This window comes from Drosophila melanogaster, chromosome 3L (genome assembly GCF_000001215.4).
Source record: "Drosophila melanogaster chromosome 3L".
In the NCBI taxonomy this organism is placed as follows: Eukaryota; Metazoa; Arthropoda; class Insecta; order Diptera; family Drosophilidae; genus Drosophila; species Drosophila melanogaster.
In genome coordinates, this window is record NT_037436.4 from 4,721,188 (window position 1) to 4,736,676 (window position 15,489).

The 15,489-nt window shown below is 41.0% G+C and overlaps 1 protein-coding gene across 2 annotated transcripts in view; it reads left to right on the forward strand.

Moving 5' to 3' along the window:
• The window catches only part of RhoGEF64C (Rho guanine nucleotide exchange factor at 64C), a 103,471-nt gene that overhangs the window by 28,405 nt on the left and 59,577 nt on the right, over positions 1 to 15,489 (forward strand). For both annotated transcript variants that reach the window (NM_168102.3, NM_001274496.1), the window contains exon 3: positions 11,685 to 11,735. The gene's annotated coding sequence lies outside the window, so the exon portion shown is untranslated. The remainder of the gene's footprint in view (positions 1 to 11,684; positions 11,736 to 15,489) is intronic.

Below are 15,489 nucleotides of genomic sequence, written 5' to 3' on the forward strand. Positions count from 1 at the left end.
AGGCGGGATTTCCGCTATTAAAGCCGCCCTGTGGCTTTTACTAATACATATAGCCTCATACACAGCTGAGTGTAGAAAAGTAGAAATTGAACTCTAAAAATATTTGACAAAAATCACTTATAAAAAGTTAAAAACTATTAATATTTTCTATTAGTTTTCAACTCAAGTAACACCTATTTAAAGAAACTAAAATTGTACTTAACTGAAAAGTATAAAATATACATTTTTTTAAAATATATTTTTCCCCAATTTTTACTGCATATTTGAATGGCTGTTCCCTTGTTTTATAACCGCCAGATTAAACGTGCAACACTGCCAAATTTAAACGGGGCCTGGAGGGGGCACCTTTGGCTCGAGGCTCAGTTTCATTTCACTTCGGTTTCGAATGTAGCCAAAGTTTCCATTTCCACTTCGCTTGGCACTGGCCATAGATCGCTGGGGGGCGTGGGTGTATGGGTGTTTTCGGGGGAATGCGCTCCACTGCACGGATCCAAACACACAATCGCTCTCGGATGCAAATCACTTGCGAAAGGCTCGGAGACTGGGCTGGCTTGCCCCATGCAAATGAGCGCAAAATTAAATAATTAAACCAACGCCGGTCCAGCTAAATGGATGGACGTACGGACGGATGGATAGACAGACAATCATGAGTCGACTGGCCGCTGAAGTCGCAGCCTGCGAGCTGCAACTGTTGCACAAAACCGAAAACTGGCACAGCAACTTTTTCTTTGAGCCAGAGTCCGAGACGGACTTGCAGCGTTTCTTTCGCATGTGGAGCGTTAATGAATTGCCATAGCGAAGAGATGCACTGTGAAAAATTTGAGAATTTTAGGAAAAACTAGAGTTTAAAAAGCTTCGAAATCTATGTTGTTTGAGAAAATGCTTAAAAAGTTGAATGCCACGAATATTCCTTTACACACTTTACACTTTATATATAGATAATTATTTATCTATATTCTAAATGCACGTATCTTGTTTACTGTGCCTATATAGAGCGTCTATGCGAGATTTGCCACCGCATTAGGGTGCCGAGTGAACCGGATGGGAATGGTTTGGAATCGCGGCAACTCGACTTGGCAATTAAAAGCGGCCGATTGTCGCCTAAGTTGGCCAATGTCCACAATGCGGGCCGAGAAAAGTCTGGTTGCGGTGGCGATTGCAAATCATTAATATATTAACATTTAATGCTGACTGCACTCGGTGCTGGCCCACATGGGTGTCATTGAACCGGATTGATACGAAATCGCTCATACGCCCAGTGAGTCATACTCTGATTTTGCCACCCCGAAACGAAACTCTTGCTGATGTTTCGCATATAAGTGCTAAAAAAAGCTTACTTTACCTAAACAATTTCTCTCTTTTTCGTTTCAGGTTAGTAGGACAGAACGAAAAAAAAATCTACAAATTCAAAAAAAAAAAGACAACTAACTTTGACTCGGGGCGTCTTGGGTTCACTACAGGTAATTGTTTATAATTGGAATTATACAGCGATTTGCTGTGAAATTCGAGTTCAGTTTCAGTTCGGTCGAGTTCAGTTAAAGCGACAGGCAAATTGCCAGAACAGGAATACGGCAAACAACACAACAATTCTGTGCCAGTTTTTATGGCAAAGCCAAAGAAAAAGTGCCGGAAATAATTGTCTTAAGTAGTTTGAACTTTGCGCATAAAAACTAAAACGGGGCAAGAAAAGACTCACTAACAACTAAATGAATCGCTTTCAATGTTCTACAAGTCGGGCAACTCTTTTCGATGTCAGAGACATTAGTTAGCGGATTTCGAGGTCATAAAAATGATTTACAGCAAATTAAGTATTTCTCTAAAATTAAATAGTTTACCTAAGTGCCCGTACTTTCTCTCAAAAATGGACAGCAGCATTTTGTAGGATTCCCGAGAGATCTCGATCTCGATCACTTGCGAAACATTATCATACGATAATTAGAAATGAAAGTAAAATTGTGGCAAACTGTGCGTGGGGCCATGACCAGGCACAAATGAACAAAATATTCACTTCACATCTCGGATTGGCCATGATGGGGCAAAAAAGTCAGGGAAACAAAAATGTTTAAAATATAAATAAACAAATCAAATCTCAGTGGGGGGAAAACTCGAAGAGCGGTTTTTGTGTGCGGCGGCTTGAGAGCGTTCTTGAAATATCAATTCGGTGAATAGTCAATTTAGCACAGTAGCCATATACCACAGCATACGCATGTATATGTATAATATGTATCGAGTATATGTAAATACACTCAGTCGGACGGACGTACGTTCAAAGTCATAATCGATGACTCCCCAAAGTGCGGACCAACTTCGAGTCGAACTCACTTTCTAAAAATGAGTTCAGTTCAATAACAATTTGCGCTTGACAGATGAAAATATTCGGTTTGATAAATGATGCTGAGGCGCGGCGCGTATGAAAAATCACATATGTGCGAGTATATGCGCTTGAATAACTATTTTTGATATATTTTACAGCAAGACTGGGCTCTTTCAAAATTGATTGCCCACAATTAAAAGTTAAATATTGAAAATTAAAAAGCGAATGCCATGCGCTACAAAAAGCTTACTTTTTAAATTTATGATATACATATACATCATATTTTTTAATAGCTCTTTATTTTATTTGTAGCAATTATTAATGCAAACACAGCGCACGGAATATTTGCATATATTTCATATAGAAAGCGACAATTTCATTTGTTGTCCCCTAGAATCTTTCGGACTTTACGTTCCATGCATAAATCATTTCCTGCGTTTTTTTAACATACTGTTATAATTACATTTTAATTTATGCAAATATGTATATATGAAAAATTAGCAGTAGCCGCTTGTTTGTGTTTATTTTTTACGGGCTCATATTTGCTTTAACTAATGACAGCGTTTCAATATGCACAGCAAAAACCAAAAGCGAATCCTAAAAAGTTGCCTCGTTTAGCTGAGAGAGCTTAAAAAATTACAAGTCAAACAATGGAAAATGAATTTTCAAATTAATAGTAAATATGGGTAGCTCAGAAGCAGCCAGTTAAAAGTTCTTAATAATAACTGGAGTTGAACGTGAAAAAAAAAATGTAAACGCGATGCTTATTGTAAATGCTTGTTAAACATTTATTTTTTTTATTAACGCATTAATGTGTTTTGCCAAGACTTTATTTATGTCAAGTTTGATTTCCCCCTTTGTCAGCCAAGTGTTTTCCCGCTCCCATGTAAAAATGGAATCGTAAGCAGCTTCTGATTCGCTTTTCTAGCCGTCGAATATCTGTGAAGGGCCTTCAACCACTCCGCTCTGAATTATTCCACTCAAGAGGTTGTCAAATTATCGGGAACCCAGAACACACGCAAAAACCAGCACAGCCAAGTGTTAAATTTCAATCTGAGGCTTCTTCCTGTTACATGTCAAATTGTGAAAAGGAAAACTTTTGGCCAACATTTGATTGCCAAGCTGTTGTCGAATGACCTTGTGTTCTTTGAGATACAGATACAAGCACAAAGGCGAAACCCAAAGAAACACGGTCGTTTATCTTGAGTTTATCGAGTGGGAGCATCGAAGCTATAAATGTTTTTGTTTTCACTTCCGCCCGAGATTGACATCCGAGTTAAAGTTCAATTTCTTAAATGCCAAAAAAGAAACAACAAATGCAGGAAAGGTGGAACTACAATTTGAGTATCATGTTTCATAATCGAGCAACGGTTTTGTAGCTGTATCCGTCGGCCTGTCTCAACCTATAAACATATCTGTTATTTTTCGCGCACAATTACCGATGATTTTCAAAAGCAACCACAGGAGTATTGGAGCGGAGTTCATTCAAAGATATGCAATAGAGGTGCCAGCGTGAGAAGTTATCCAAATTACATGATAACTTAAATCCCTATTTTAAGAAACAAACGAAGTATATATCCAACTTCAAGAGAATATGCAAAAACATTTGTTGATTATATGTAGTCTCAAAATATAGTCATTAAGCTTCATCTATTTCAAACCAATCGAAATAAGTCGATAGGCAAAATCTAAAATTACACATCTCTAGCGTGTCCATTCTCTGCGGTGACCTGTCATTATGGATTTACGTCTCAACTCCGTCCTTCTCCCCCATTAATTGTCGTTAATGATGCAATTATGGCCTGCCAGATAGCAACAATAAGATCACTGAAATGCCAAACGAATTTGCTTAATAGAGCACAAGAAAGATATATAACCCAAAAATAGAGCAAGACAGCCCAGCCACTCGACTTGTCAATCAAAATTTGATCAATGGGTTCAGCGGAGCGGACTTTTGGATTTGCATCTGAATTGTGGGCGGATGTGAGTCTGTGGGACAAGGCTATTTGACGCCTCTAATTGAGTTTTGTAATGCAAATCACTTTCGGTTTTTTCCGTTTCTCCATTGAAACTAATAGTTGGGACCTCGGTGCGTATACGTATGCGTCAGACGGACAGAGGAAACTCAATCAATCTGAATTGTGAAGCCGGGAAATAGGGTTAATATAATAATTACACATCTTACTGATTACTTACTATGGAGAGGGATATTCAATATAATATGTGAGTTGTAGGAGGTCGTTTATAAATGCGGCAATTTACATGTTTTTTTTTTAGACTTTTAAAAAGCTTTGCATTTTTTCTTAAGTGAATTCTCGTCGGGCTCTGGACTTTACTGAAATAAAGAAACAAAATATTTTGGTTTGCTGTAATAAGTTTAAAATTTAAAATTATAAAATATTTCGATTGGTTGCACTTTTTAAGTTCCCTTTGCAAAAAGTTTCCTACATATAAATTATACTGACTTTCAGACTGGATTCCAAAAAATCGGCTCGAACCAGTTCTGAGTCATCGGAGCAACCGGCTTTTGGCAAATATTTGTATGGCTAGGCTGCACGCGTCGCTCGGTTTAATTGCCGCCGACTAAAAAATGCAAAAATTTAAATTTTTTAATTTACATTACTCCCTTTCAACTCCACTTCAGCCCGGTGCGATTTTCTGTGCGTTTTTGTTGTTTTCGCTTTCAGCTTTGTCTCGCTTAATGTGCTGTTTTTTAAGATTTATTTAAATGCATTAAACTTTAGAGGTCAACTTCCTTTCACCGACGACGCTGACGACGACGTGTTGGCGGATCGAACACGAGACGAGATAACGGCTCAGTTTCAGATTCAGACTCGGTTTCAGTTTCAGTTTTAGTCTCGACTCCCTTTTCAGGTCTGGAGCAAAAGGTGGAGAAAAATTCCGCAAATAAACAACGTGAATATTCGCAAAATCAGCCGCCAAATGTGACATATGACAAGTTGCTGGCTGTATTTCAATGCCACTTGGTCCGTTGAGCCTTTTTTTTGCCTACACTTGTGTATGTATTTTTGTGCAATTTTCCATATGACCTGAAAACAAAATTATTGAATGTGTAAGAAAATAAAATGCTCATCTGCAAGTTCATTTAAATTGAAATCCTTTGCGCCCGCATAAGCTGACTCACAAATACGAGCATATATTTACATTGTCATTGTCAATTTTCTGAAAAGAAAGTGAACAAGGAAGCATGTCAAAAAGTAACTGCATAAAAGTTCCTTGTAAATTTAATAAACTTTTATGGATGGGTGTGTATGTGTGTGTATGAGTGTGTGTTGGTGTTTGTGCGAGGAGCAGCTGCCGTTAATGCGTGTGAGGAGTCCTTGTGGCCCTAACCAATACTGTTGCTTTGGCTGCCGGCAAGGATACCGTGCCATACCGACTGGCATCGAGTGATTGCTCCGTGGGGTGCACTTTGGCTGCTCCTCGCGTCTTGTCAACCATGAAAAAAGGACCAAAAACGAGCCAACGAGCTGGGGAAAAAGTAAAAAAAAAGAAAAGGAGAAAAAAAAAAAAAACGAACACACACAAAATAAACTTTTATTGTATCCGCATTTCAGTGTCACACGACAACGGCGACGACGTTTTGCCTTTCCTTTCTTTCTCGCATTGTGCGAAAGTCTTTCTCTTTTGCTCCCGCACACTCGGAAGGTTCAGTTTCAGTTCAACTTTTGCCACATGTCAGAGATTGATACTTGCGGCGAAAGTGATTTATATACTGGCCTGGTCCCACTTCCCCATCGAAACGCCAACTACAATTCCAAATACTGCGTTCCACACTACGCCACACTACCGATATTCAGCAGAAGATCCACGACGTAAATTGAGCCAAATAGCTGGCTCATGGCAATTTGATAATAAAGCTGTCAGCTGATGTTGCTGCAGCTGCCAAGGAATGCAGTTGAATAGTTCAAAGTGCATTCACAATTTCCCATTCGATGGATGCCAAACGAAATGAACATTGTTACTCTTTTTAATCCAAGACACTGCGCGTGATAGGTACTTTTAAAATTAAAAATAAAAGTTTGTAAACGTTATCCCAACTGGAAATTGAAAGTTTCATTTAGTAGCAGCTTCAGTTACACCATTAAGTTTCTTATTTATTTATATATTTTTAAAGCCAGCATTTAGCTGACTGTCCCATATGTGGCCGAAAACCCCGCCCACGCTCGCTGCGAAAAAAAATCAATGTATTGATATTGTCTCTGGCCATAAAAATGATATATAAAAATTGCAAGAGCAGCAGCAGCAGCATCCATTGATGCAATTGTTGCAAATGCCACAGCTAAAAGGAGCGAAACCGAAACCAGTTTTCCTTTGTCCGCTGATCGGCGAGAAAAGCGGTGCTCCGAGGGGTCTTTCCCACACCGACTTGCACTAATGTAATGCAAAGTTATCGTGGCCATTGTGTGTGGCAAAGGCAAAACGAATGCAGTGCAACAAACGAAAATGACACAAACCGAACCAAAAAAAAAACAAAAAAGCGAACAAGAAAAAAAAATGGTGCAGCAGCAACACAAACAACGAGAAATGGTGGTTCCACTCCGTTTCCACGGGCAATTGAAAGCTGAAATTGCATTTTGTGACTGCACTTATAGACAAAATGGTTGGTGGAGCAAATGGAGGGAGCTCTAAGATGCCAACAGTGAAACCTCCCGCAGGCGGACGACCAAAAGGGGACCAAGATTCCAGCTAGCCCTGGGTGCTTAACAGGTTCTGGGCATCTTAGAATGAAAATAGAATGGCTTGAAAGGAAAATGCGGGCAATTTAAGGCAAATTACCAACGGGGGGAGGTATATACGGAAGCTATTCGCTTAATAGAGAGCATTTTTAAGGGAGCTATGCGGAAATAGTTTACCTTGGATCAAACTGCTTTGATTACACTTGTACTTATCAACATCATTTTTCTCCAACATGAATCTGCCTAAGAATAAGTTTTGTTTAGCAACATATAGACAGAAATCATCTTTTAGCTTCACTTTCTTATATTGAGTGGAAATTTTCTGATGCCGATGCTTGTGATTAATGGATCGACGGTTGTGCATTCACCGGAGATTCCACGTTACCGCTTCTTACAAGTACAAGCCATCTGCCCAGTTGGCTCTTTTTAGCCTTGGCTCAGCTTCTCCAGTGGCTGGCTGGCTGCGTATTGGATTACCCTGGATGGATGCTGGCCTTGTCCGGGGGAATGGCATTATAACTGAGCCATGCAATTTGCATAGCTGCAATGGAACTCCTCGCATTCGAAAATGGTGATCGGGGATGTGGGGTTGTGGCGATAGGTGGATGTGGGGTATGGGTCACGGGCATATAAATCAATCGAAATGTGAAGCTGTATTCTATATTTCATTTCGATCCATCAACATGCCAGGCTCTCCTGTTGGTTTTTCCGCAATGTTGAGTCACACAATCCGCGAAAGTCCTGCCATCACAGTAGCAGGAGCTTACAACAACATTCGGTGGGGCTTTTGTCGCCTTTTGTTGGGTACTCAAATTGCTGCCAATTTGTTTGTGGCTGGCTACCATTTTGGTCGTTTCTTTCCTTCGCTGCCACGTTTTTATACTCCAGCCAAGCGCATTGTCCATCTATGGGTTACCATGGTTTTGGGTTGGGTCTATTTTTTACGAAACCTCCCATTGCATTTTGTGTTTCGCATGTATTTTCCGGACAAGTGACTGGGTCTGGGCTTGGGCTTGGGGCTGGGGCTGGGTCTGGGTCTGGGTCTGGAACTGTGAGTCTGGATCCCGGCTGTCGCTGCCGTTGTCATTTGAGGTCAGTTTAAATGGTTTCCTGTCAGTTGCGGTCTTCGGTTTACCAGAAGCGGGCAACAGCAGCATTGCCGGCCATCATTTTGCATACGTCGCACAATATTCAATAAAGTATTCATTCATATTTCTGCAGGGATTCGTTTCGTTTATTTGTATGACCATTTTTATTTTTTGACTGCTTGTGTGCTGTCTCTGGCAATAACTCTTCAAGCTATCGCTCTCTCCATTTTTAATATTTTAATATTTTTTGTTTTGCCGTAAAACTCTTTCGAACCATTGCGATTCTTTTTGCAATTGCCGAATTTAGCCTTGCAGCGCGCTCCAGTTGCAAGTTATGGCCTCCAAAAAATGTGCAAATAAAAGAATCGCTTTGCACACGGCGCATAATTAAGCGCATTTTCTTCTGGCATGAAAATGAACACCTCAAGGTGTCGTACGGAAAATGCATTGAATTCAATACGACAGCTACGAAATGAGATTGTGGCATCGTGGTGTTGCAGTTGCTGCCGCCGTTTCTGTTTCTGTTTCTGTTGCCTTTTGCCTTCGCTCATTTACGTTTTATTTTATGCTGCCACAAATACCACAAGAATTGCAACACACAGCCAGTCGGATGGTGACTATGACTGACTGACTGGCGTCGACGAATGTGACACCATGGGTTAGCTCGAGTGGAAATGCAGCAGCAACATCTACGGCAGCAGCAGCAGCAGCAACATCAACAGCAGCAACATCAGAAGCCCTATGCATTCGCCACGCTGTTTCTTTCTTGGTTAGAGTCTCTTGTTTTTCAGTTTTTGTATCTAGTGTTGTGTTTTTGGGGCCAAGTACTTGAACATGATAGGAGCTTAGCCGAGTCAGCCAAGCCAAGCGGAGTTTTGTGGCAGCCAAACACGTAAGTGGCACATGCGCGGCGTAAAATTGCAAATGCCAGCAGCAGCAGCAGCAGCAACTGCGTTAATAATACGGCTGTCTGGCTGGAGAACCAAAACCAGACTCACAGTCATAGTCTCTTGGCTACCTGCAGACACAAGCGCACACACATCGTCCTTTGGACGTCCCAAGCGGCGTATGCGTAATGTGGCCTGGACAGCTGACATGACTGCCTCCTTTCCGCTTGTTATTGCATTCGAATTGACTTTTTTGGGGTCATGTGATATCCATATGAAGGGGAAGCGAGGTGGCTAATGTGTGATAGAATTGGCTAATTGGCTAATTGATAGGAACACAATTAGATCATTTCATTTTTTAAAATAGGGTCTTTTGCATCTGCTTATCATAAAAGTATAGATCTTTATAGCACTAAAATATCCCCCATTCAATGTATGAGTTACTAAGCCCTTCAAATTACCATTCATCGCTACACTCTTATTAATCAATGTGGTCTTCCTGGCGGCGTTCAACGCTAATGTACCGATCCGAGTTTCCTGGCGTTGACAGAAGAGAGCTGAATGGAACGGAATAGAATGGGGCCGGGCCAAGTCCTGTCCATAAACAGAATGACATGGCAGCCAATTAATGTCGACCATGTCACGGGCTTGCTGTGCTATACTGTGCTGTGCCCTCTTTGCCATATTCTATATTCCCCAACTTGGTTGCTAACGAACCTTTTGGACCAGCCGAACCGTCATCATCGTCTTCTGTGCCAAATGGGCAATTTGTTGTCGTTTATATAAGGCGCATTCTGTGCATTTTCATTGTTATTATTGCGCCATCTCTGGTCCTTTTAGCCCACTATACCCGTCTCTTTCCCCCTCAAGCAGCTGTCTCTTTCTGTGGCTGCAACATGCCATCTTACTTGCACTTCCTAACCGTGCTGGTGTGTATATTAATTTTGATGCTGGGCCAGAGAAAAGTGCACATTTACATGCAGAGCGGCATTTGTAATTTGTGGACTCTTAGCCAAGTACCTCTGCCCCCTTAATTTCTTTTTTTCTTTTTTTGTGGGTGTAGACCATGGTAGTACGTAATTGAGTTCATGTCATGTGCCGTCGAAGTCTATCTCGCTTTGGCATCTGGCTCTTTTAATATTCTTCAGTTGGCCCCTTGGAAAACTGCTGAGAATTGCATTAAAAAATTTTGCTGCATATTATTCGTGTTTTCGTGTTTACTTATTTGGCGAAAAACAAAAGCAGCAGCAATACATAAAACAAAAATCTCTCGTGGGGCCAGCTTAGCCCATGGCAGTCCAGGGAAACTGAAAATTTCTATAAATCCGCACTTATTCCCAAAACAATAAAACGCGCAACAATTGCGCCCATTCATTCTTAAATATGCAACAGCAACAAACCAGTGGCGGGTGCTTTTGAGGGGCTTTCGAAGGGGGCAACAACAACTATACCCCATATTAGGAATGCCATAATTCAGCGGCGATGGCTGGAACGGCAGTCCTCGGTTTCGAGTCCCTGCTAAGCCCACTCTTGTAGTCATTTGCCTGGGACCTAGACAAAAGCTGCAGCAGCAGCAGCAGCAGCAGCAGCAACAGGAACATCAGCGGTGGCAACTGCAACACAGTGGGCAGCAGCAATATACTGAGAAAAATCCATGAAACTGGTCTGAAAATAATATGATTTGTCAATTGAGGATCTGTGTACCCAAAGATTCATGACTAATCTTAAAATTAAGCATTGCTTTATAACTATTCTTGGTATGAAATAAAAAGTTCTTTTACTGGTTTTAAAGAAGACGTAAGTTTTTGCGAATGTGTATTAGCTGCAGAATGTATGCCAGCAATTTAGACAACATCGTTGGGGAGCGCAAGCTGGCTAAATTATCAAAAAATGCTAAAGCGAGAAACAAAAAACAAAAGGAAGCGATAACTTGTATCGTTGTGGACCCGCAGGGGCGTCAGTGGGGTTTTGGGCTAAAAGGTAAAGGGAGTTCAAGGAAAGGAAGTGGAGAGCTGTCTATTTTCGGGGGCGTGGGCACACAAACACAATAAAACTTATTTACGAGTCACGACGGGGTGGATGCAGTGGCTCCAGCGGCTCCGTAGCGCAGTTCATTGTAATGCACTTAAGGGGGGGTAGGGAACTGGCAGGGGCGTCGGGCGGAAGGGGTGAACAAGATGCGCGCAAATGATATGCAAAAAGGGGGAGGGGCGAACGTTTCGGTTAAAGGGTAAATGAGTGAGCCGCGTGAGGCGCATGAATGAAAGCGTCCGCGCCCGAGGAAAACTGTTCGGGGGGGCTGGGAAAATCGGGGAAAAGCGGCGGAAAATGGAGGCGAAGTGGCGACAGAAAGGCCAGAGTAATATAAATGAAGGCAACAAGGGGCAAGCCAGGGAGCAGTAGCAATAATATAATAACAACAGACACAAGCAAGTGCAAAATCGACACTGAAGAAAAATCATGTTATTGGGATAATAACTTTAACAGCCAAGTTGCTAAAAAGGTGATATAAAATAAGGCATTAAAATGCATGAACAGTTACAACAAAGCATATACTTGTATGCTTATTTCAAGACTTTGTTTTATATTTTAAAACATATTAACAAATAAAAGAGTACATAGTAATTAAAATCCCCACAATTTCGGATAGTTTTACAATCCCAACTAACGACAAATCTCCTTTTCTTCATTTCAGTTGCCCAACGAACGGAATCGGAACTCACTCCGTGGCAATTTGCCTTAAAAGGTAAGCGTAGCCCCTTGAATCCGTCGGTAATGAGTCGGGCCACGCCTCTTTAAGTTTTAATAAGCGCGCCCATTACGCATACGCCCCATTAGCGTGCGCAACATGCGTTCAGCGGCTCAATTTTCGTTCAGTGCACACGGTGCAGGAAGGTCCAAAAGGAATGGCCATATGGAAAGGGAATCGGAGGGCTCTCGCTAGAAGGAGTGGGAGTGGAAGTTGGAGTTCCCGGTGTGTGGGTGGAGTCCTCGTCACAGTACGTAAAGTTCTCAGTAGTCAGTGAAATTGCTGCGCGTCTTGTTTATTGTTGTTGCTACTTGGCTGCCTGCTTTCGGTTGAAAAGTGTTGGCAAGTTGGCAATTTTCCCTTGAAGAGTGTTTTATTTTAAAAGCAATATATTAATTTTAAAAATTTAAATGGAATCGCGAAACATAATCACATATTGCTTAATATAGTAACTTTATCACATATTGTTGTATTTATCAATTTATCAGTTATCAATTCCTGATGACTGATTTGGCAACTCTGGCCGCCTGAGTTGCTGCTTCTGTTTATGAAGCGCTCGTAGATGTTGCTCCTGCAAACTTTAGACTGCTGCCTTTATTATGGCACTTTATTGTCGACTCATGCTGCATGGAAATTGCACCTCCATCGTTCCATCACCGATGTTGCAGCATCTTCTGCCGTGTTTCAGCCCCCAGGGCTTCCGATATTTATGGCCGGCAATACTTTGTGCGATTATTTATTCGTTTCTTTGTTTGTTGGCTCGTTGGGTCGAAAACCATATGAGCGCCCGGTCGCGGCTGCACATGCAAATTGGCAGCGTGCGGATGCCAAGGCTCATTAAAATGTACGCCGCAACGGAAAAAAGGACAAAGACGTGGAAAGTAAGGCGAAGAAAAGCAAACAATATGCATATCCAGCAAAGGACGCCGGCAAGGACATCATCTTCTGCGAGATGAAGCGTGAGTGTGTGTGTGCGAACGGGGGGGTAATCGTGCGTGTAATAAACGATAATCCATTATATATCAATTTTTATCGCACCCAAAGTCGGGCTAAGAGCATTGTCGCCATACTTTATGGCTCTTACTCGGGGGCGAAAGTTGACTGGCCAGGCTTAAAGTGGGCATGGTACTTAAATTAAGTGCCTTCCTGCTGACAACTTTGTATGGCCCTCTTAGTGGAAATGGACGATTGATTCCGATTTGATTTTAATGCCACCAAATATGCTAAGCCAGCTTAGTCATTAGGCTTTCCTTTCTGCTAGTTTGGCAGCTAAATGGTAATTATCAATAAGTGAGTAACTAAGATTGAGTCAGAATGTGTGGGCTAGTTATGACTTTGGGGCATCAGTTCACATGAAATGCAGTTTTTCAAACGTTGGTCACATCAATATTCGAAGCAGCATCATTATTACTCGATCATTAAATGTTAGCCCTACTTACAAAGCACAACTTGGCTACGTTTAGTGATTTTGGTGATTATTTCTGTGATCCCTCTAGTTCTCATTAGTCACCAATCCAGGGGAGATATGTGAGTTCAAAAAACTGTAGTGGGTGGCCACGTGAATCTGCTGATGACCGCAGAACATAGAAATCTAACAAACTGAAATCAGTTTAACTGTAATGCGTCACGCCAAATCGCAGTTAGAGTTTTCTGGTCCGAGTTTTTGGGCATAACTTTTGACAGTAACTGTAAACGCTAAGCGCGTGTTTTTTTCATCTATTTTCCCGGCTACTAATTAGCTGCCGCAAATTTGACGCATCATCATCCTGCTCATCATCATCGAGGGCAAAACTCGATACCTACGAGGCAGTATATACATATATATACATTTATATATATTTCACTCTGGATCCCCCGCATTTCCCCTGAAAACACCCACTCACTTTTTTCATGTGGCAAGCGGTCCGTGGTTAATTAGGAAGCAATATTTAACGTTAATGCGAAATAAATCGCAGGCGAGTAGAAAAAGTCGATGGCGATGCCCGAAGAAGTCGTTCACTTAATTATGTTGACGTTTATGCCGGCATCTGCCATCAGACACCCACACAATGGGCCATGAAAAGTGGGTGGGGGAGGGAGGGGGCTAACACTGGTTGTATTGCTGGCGAGAACCCAGCAGATCCCCAGTGGTAATCATTATTAATGATGACTTTTAGTTTACAAGCTAATTATTTGTTACTGTTACTTCCACGGCCACTGGAAAAGAACTGCGGGGGCACAAAATGCTCAGAACATTCGCGGGCTGTACACTCACAAATGAAAAATGTTGAAAAAATTCGGTTATCATATAAATGAAATAATGCTTACAAATAGTTATGGATTATATCCATATATGAGGGGCTTATACAATATCTTAAATTTCTTCATTTACCTCTACATTCAGCATTTGAAGCTAATAGATACTTTTGTCATGAGTGAGCTTTTTATTTTTTATTTACCATTTTAGAATCCCTAATATAATATTTTAAATATTCTTAATATTCCATTTTTGCAACCTTATGTTTTTCCGTGTGCCAACTTGGCTGATTCTCAATTTTCAGCTTTCGGCGCCATTCGCTTTGATATCGTGGCCGTAATTAATTTATAATACAGCCTGGCAGCGCTCCGCTTTTTGTTTGAGCTCTTATTAATTACCATTTGGTGTGTGAAATTTTCAGCATATTATGTTTGCCAGTTGATTGTGTAAGCCGACAGTATTGAAATTGTTAGCCCCAGCGATCTTTGAACTGAAATAATAATCTAAACGATTCCGAAATGCAAATTTAAGCTGCTTAAAGAGTTATGGCCACAAAAGAAGTCAGAAGTCGAGCGAATGGTATGTGTTTGTATGTAAATCAATCGCAACGCCCACTGTACAAAAAAACTAGAGGCGGTCATAAATTAGCAGACATCAGCGAATCGGGCTAACAATGAATAGATTTGGAAACCAATTCGAAATTGGGTCAGTAGAATTGCGCAGACGCAGCGGATGTTGAATCGCCGAAGATTGGTAGATTTTCGAGAGTGATGTTAGCCAATAAATCTAGATAATGTTTCCTTCATCCTATTTTTTTTTTTAGAACCAGATAAGCAACGACTTTGATTTTATGGGAAAATAAAACTAAATTTGTAGTTTTCAAGACGAAAGTGCATATATCTCTGTAACCACTTAAAATAAATCCCATTTAAGCGACTGTGTTGTAGTGTTAAGTACACAGCAGTAATAATGAAAATTTGCATTAATTCTCTGGGCGACAAAAGCCAACTTTTGATGACGTTCGTTCGCAGACAATGGTGTCAAATGTGACGAAATTACTTTCATGATTTGTTGTGGTCTTGCTGTTCAAAATTACGCAAACGATCGCACGACGACAGCCAAATAAAGAAAAAAATCAACAGAAATGTCTGCAAAGTGCGTGGGAAGCACTGAACACGACATCGAGAAGCCAAAACAAAAGCTTACAGTAGCAAAAAAAAAAAAATGATTACCAAATAACAACAGTGAGGCAAACAATGCAAGATGACGACAAATTAGATGCAGCAAGGTAAAATTAAATAAAAATGCAATTAAAATGCACAGCATTTGCTGCAGCGAAAAAAGGGGCGGGTGTTGCTGCCTCACGTTGGGAATAATTAAAACAATCCCCCCACCCCCTACTTTTTGTGTGTGTGACACAAACGAAAGCGAAAGTGTTGAAATATTTATGCACAAAAAAAAAAGGTAAGACGACAAGTGTCTTCGGCAATATATAGTACGATATAGTGATAACCG